This window comes from Capsicum annuum, unplaced genomic scaffold (genome assembly GCF_002878395.1).
Source record: "Capsicum annuum cultivar UCD-10X-F1 unplaced genomic scaffold, UCD10Xv1.1 ctg995, whole genome shotgun sequence".
Taxonomy (NCBI): Eukaryota; Viridiplantae; Streptophyta; class Magnoliopsida; order Solanales; family Solanaceae; genus Capsicum; species Capsicum annuum.
The window spans coordinates 4,864,894-4,871,384 of NW_025896043.1; positions in this window are offsets into that span (position 1 = coordinate 4,864,894).

Here is a 6,491-nt window from a genome sequence, read left to right on the forward strand (position 1 = left end):
TTGAATGATTAATTTAAATATGTATATAAATATAATGAGAAATTACCATTTCAGTAATTGACTATCTTTGACAGGTGATGGTCCTTGGTTGACGTTGGCTCTCTCCATATCAGCAGGTTTGTCCGAATTAATTTGTGGATTGTCTGCATTATTAGGGCCTGCAACATCACATACATTATCTGAATGTTCACCTTCTTACGGGCTCTATTTTCCAATGTTCTCCTACAAATATATATGATCAGCAAAGTTAACACAATTATAGTCGTTAATAATTGTTTTATGTTTTAAAGAGTGTTACCTTCTCCATATTCTCATTCTTCAACTGGAAGGATTTAGAACTTCAGATAATTTATCATTCAGAAGTCGCTCTGAATCATTAAATTGAAGATACATTTAATAAACAAGTATAGATGATTAGTTAATAAATGTACAAACAGTAAACTAATAAGGCTTAAATATACCGATTCTTACGTATGTCTTGACATTTTTCTTTACCTTCGAATTTAATGAATTTAAGTTTACTATAACCAAGTGCTCCTTACTGGTTGTGCTGGTAGATTCATCAACATCTTTTTTCTTTTGTTCTGGATCTGATGGATGTGGTGATGTTTGTTTAGCATGAAAATAACACGATGGAGAATACTTTTTTGGTATGACAAATTTATCAGATGGTGATTTTGAAATACCTACAGTCTGTTTTCAACTCTGTCTATGTTCTATATTGTCTATGGTTCTTCCTATAGCAGCAGTTTTTTCCTTCTTGGACTAAGGTGCAGAAACTATACGAGATACATGAATCGAATTCTTTTTCAAATTTTATAGTGGTGTAGTACTGAAGTCTTCAAAACTGTCATGTTTTGTGGTGACTCAGGGTTCATTAACTGTGTAATCCATTTAGACTGGAATACCAGTTGATGATGGGATTGAAGATGTACCAGATGAAATACTCTCTGGTAGAAAATTAAGTTGTTCCAACTCCTCCACAATAGGAACAATGTTTGAATATGAACACTGTCTCACATAATATTTACCATAACAAAAGAATAATGATTAAAACAAAAAATAATTTATCACAATGTATGAAATACATACATTCACTATCTTACCTTGCTGAACATTCCGGCATAAACTGATTATATTGTTGTCAGACTGCGACAACCCTCCAATTGAAAATATAGGGTATATGATTACCCTGCTTGACAGCAATGGTGATTTTAACTTTTGAGAAGATTACAAACATCCACACATTAAGAACCTGAGAGATTCTACCCAACCTATACATCTGCTTTTTCATAAAAGATCTTGTCTAAGTGATGCCACCTACTAGGAGGAAGTGACTTTAACCTACGAAAATAATTCATACTTCCCATCATCCACCATCTAAAAATCGGAATATGGAATGGGAGCAACATTTTGCTGTGAGTAAATGAATGAGTGGATGAAGTATAATATTACCATCTGGAGAGCATCCTCTATGTTATCAAAATTTCCTCTAAGAAAATGTTCAACCTATGTTTCCTTATCAACACCATTTGTTGATTGGGGAATATAACTTTACATCAGCCTACTTGGAGATGAATCTTCATATCTAAAATCTTCAACATTACCATTACACTTCAAACTAGTTATCAAGGCAAATTCAAAGATGGAAAATCTAAGAATATTGCCTATGACAAATACATGCATCACATCTTTATTTTCATGGTCAATCTGAAGCATTAGTAGACACTTGGGTAATTTATCCAATGTAATTGGACAGTGGGTTGTTGAAATAACATTCAAAAATTGTCTTTGTAAATAAGTCAGTCATTTCTTGACTGACAACCTCTTTAATATCATCTTTAAACTTTAAATTACAAGAACTTCCAAATCTTAGAGGATGATGTGGAATATCCTTTATAACGTAACTCATTCACTGAAAAAAATTCAAAACATCAAAATAATAAATTAACAAGATATATGGACATTTACATTAACACAAAACCACAGATACAAAATGTAAAAAATGTATTTATTATTTTACAAAATATGTATCTTTGGTATAGATAATTGAATCGAAAAAAAATAATGAGAGATACATACAATACACTCTCATACACAAAATGTATCTTTAATCTTATTATTATGTATCTTTGGTATGCTTATTTCACTAAAACTAAAAGACATATATATATATATATATATATATATATATATATATACACAAATAGAAAACCAGAGATACATGATGTCAAAAAAAGTATTATGTACACATAAATATGTATCTCGGTCTAGTTATTATCAAGATATGAACATGCAAACACATTTGGAAGAACATCTCTATAAGTAACATCAATAACTCTTCTGCTTTTACTAGGAACTTTAACTCCAGAACTGTTAGATCCTCTTTTCTTAGGAACATGCACTTCTTTTTTCTTAGTCTTTTTTGCATGCTTTTTACGTAAATTCTTCATCATAGTTGGATCATTTTTGTGCTTGGATCTATTTTCACTAAAATCATCAGAATCATTGTCAAAAATACCATTACAACTTCTTTAAATTGTTTGATATTGTGTAATTGAGAGATTCCAAGACCAAAAGATGGTGCTGGACCCTAATCATGAATCAACAGGGAAATTGGTGTTTTAAGATCGGGAAAGTCAAATTAAAATTCATCAAAATTTGAGGGCTCTAGAAATGAGTAAGTCCTAACACTAAGTAAATTATTCTAAGTCCTGGACCGCTTTCAACACGAAAGAATAAGCTGAAAAAAACCTAGTAACTTACGGGGTCTTATAATATCTCCCCCTTAGGAACATTCGTCCTGAAATGAGACTAACTATACTAAGAAGAACTGAGGAACTGTACTCATACTGACATGTATCACTGAAGCATGACTAAATTCTTAAGACATGACATATGACTGAACTGTTTCATGAATGAAATGAGAATGTTATTCAACTGTAACTAAGCATGGAATGGAGTAAATCTAAGAAAGATTGTTGCCTTAGGCTGACTCAGAGTTTGCAAAAAAAGGTGAGAATACTTGGTTCGCATGTCTGCCTCTACTTCCAATGTAGCTCCCTCAACAGACTGATTTTGCCAAAGAACATTGACCAAAGGAACTTCTTTGTTCCATAGTCTGCAAATTTGATGATCAAGGATTTCAACTGGGACTTCCTCATAAGAGAGACTGTCCTAAACATCTACACTCTCTATGGGGAATACAACTATTGGGTCACAAATGCACTTCTTTAGCAAGGAGACATGAAACACTGGGTGTACTGATGCTAAGTCTGCAGGTAACTTAAGCTCATAAGATACCTTTCCAAAATGACTCAGGATTCTATAAGGACCAATATATCGGGGACTAAGCCTCACCTTCTTTCCAAACTCTTCACTCCTTTCATGGAAGAGATTTTCAAATACCCAAAGTCACCAATCTCAAACTCGAGATCTTTCCTTCTAACATCTGCATAGGATTTCTATTGACTCTGGGCTACCTTAAGCCTCTGTATAATTAACTGTACTTTCTTTAAAGCATAAAACACCAAGTCAAGCCCCACTACCACGGCCTCACCTACCGCAAACCAACTAGTGGGAGATCTACATCTCCTCCCATAAAGGGCTTCAAACGGATCCATCTAAGTACTGGAATGATAGTTATTATTAAACGTTAACTCAATTAAAGGTAAGTTTTCATCCAACTTCCCTTAAAGTCAATGACACATACTCTTAACAAATCTTCTAAAGTCTGAATAAGCCTTTCTATTGGAGCATCTGTCTGAGGGTGGGAGGTTGTAATGAGGTGAACTTCAGTACCAAGACCCTTTTGAATGTCTTTCCAATAGTGACATATAAACTGCATACCTCTATCTAAAATGATGGACAATAGGACATCATGAAACCTAACCAACTCTCTGATATAGAGCACGGCATATTCCTCGATTAAATAGGAAGTATGAACTGGCAAGATATGGGCTGATTTGGTCATCCTATCTACAATGACCCTAATCAAATCGTGCTAATAACGAGTACGAGGCAAACCCATCATGAAGTCCATGTTCACTTTCTTCCACTTCCATGTGGGAATACTAAACTCCTACATGGAACCACTGGCCTTCTGATGCTCAATCTTAACCTGCTGACATGTGGAGCACTTAGCTACCAACTCTACAATATCTCTCTTCATTCTACTCCACCAATAAACTTCTCGCAGATCATGGGTACATCTTCATAGTCCCTGGATGAATCAAGTAACGTGCACCATGTGCTTTTGCGAGAATTTTCTTCCTCAATCTAGCTACACATGGCATGCAAAGTTGACCCTGGCAACGTAACACACCATTACCCCTTTGGAAGAAAACTTCTACCTTATGATCTCTGACTGACTCTTTTAGATTAACTAAACTAGGATCCCTTTCTTGCTTTTCCTTTACCGCAGAAACTAAAGAAGACTCTAAACTATTCTGCACAAAAATAATACCCTCACCAAAATCAACCTAATGAACACCTAGTCTGGCAATCTGATGAACTTCCTGAACTAGCTTCTTCTTTACATCCTCAACGTTAGTTACACTACCCATGAAAAACCTACTGAGGGCATCTTCCACTTCATTGACCTTTCCTGGATGATATAGAACACTTATGCCATAATCTTTCAACAACTCTAACCACCTTCTGTGATGCAAGTTCAGGTCTTTTTTGGAAAATACATTTTATGGTGTGTGAACACATCAACATGTACCCCATAAAAATTGTGCCTCCAAATCTTTAAGGCAACCACAATAGCTTCCAACTCAAGATTATAGGTGGGATAATTCATTTCAAGGGGCTTAAGCTATCTAGAGGTGTAGTCCACAACCTTACCCTTCTGCATCAAAACCCCCCCAAGACAACTCTGGAAGCATCACAACATACAATAAATCCATCTAAACCGTCATGAAAAGTCAAAATGAAGGTTGTAGTGAGTCGAGTCTTCAAATCCTAAAAAATCTTATAACAAGAATTTGACCACAGGAACTTGACTTTCTTCAGGGTCAATCTGGATAAGGGAGATCCAATAGATGAAAACTCTTCAACAAACCATCGGTAATAGCCAGACAAACCTAAGAAACTCCTGATATCTAATAGAGATATGGGTCTGGGCTAGTTTCTCACTGCTTTGGTGTTTTGAGGATCAACTATAATGCCATCATCGGAAATTATATGACCAAGGAAAGATACTGACCTTAGAAAAAAGTTGAATTTACTAAATTTGGAAAATAATTGATGGGCTCTGAGAGTCTGTAATACTATTTTGAAATGGTTTGCATGGTCCTGTTTACTCTGGGAGTAGAAAAGAATGTCATCAATGAATACTGTGACGGACATGTCCAAGTACTGCTTGAACACTTGGTTCATCAAGTCCATTTAAGCTGTTGGGGTAATGGTAAGAAAAAATGACATGGCTAGAAATTTAAAGTGACCATAACGAGTTCTAAAATCTATTTTCGGAATGTCATATTCTCTAAGTCTAAGATGATGACAGCCTGATCTTAGGTCTATCTTAGAGAAGTAACTGGCACCCTGAAGTTTGTCAAACAAGTCATCGATTCTATGAAGTGGATACTTATTCTTAATGGTGAATTTGTTCAACCGACGTTGTCAATACATATTTTGAGAGAACAGTCTTTCATATGCATGAATGGAACTAGTCCACCCTATGGGGAGACACTAGGCCTGATGAATCCCTTATCTAAGAAATTCCTTAACTATTCATTCAACTCTTTAAGTTCAACTAGAACCATTCTATATAGAGAAATAGAGATGGCTAAGTATAAGGAAGAAGGTATATTCCAAAGTTAATTTCCCTTTCGAGAGGAACTCAAGGAAGATAATTTCCCTTTCGAGAGGAACTCAAGGAAGATCTTCAGGAAACATATCTAGAAATTTACTTGTGACTGGAACTGACTCAAGGCTAGAAGTCTCAAAATTATAGTCACTGACTTGCACAAAATGATAGACAGACCCCTTGGATATTATTTTTCTCACCCTAAGGTATGAAACAAGTTGTCCCTTAAGCGCTGTGTACTACCACTCTACTCTAGGATAGGGTCATTCGGGAACTGATAATGGGCAACTCTATTTCTACAATAACCTGAGGCATAGCATAAATAGAGCTAATCCATGCAGAGAATGACATCAAAATCCATAATCTCTAACTCTACGAAGTTTGCTAAAGTAACTTTTTGAGACACCATAACCGGATAGTTCCTGTATACCCGCTGGGCTATGATAGACTTACCCATTGGGGTAGAGACTAAGAAGGGCTCTGATTGGATTTCGGCATTAATTCCAAAATCAATAGCTATATAAGGAGTTACAAAGGACAAAGAATCTCCTGGATCTAGCAAAGCATAAACATATAAATGGTAAACTTATAATGTACTGGTAACTACATTAGGATAAATTTTCTAATCTTATCAGGATTGAAGTGCATAAAGCCTATTTGGGCATTGCCTACTGGTGGC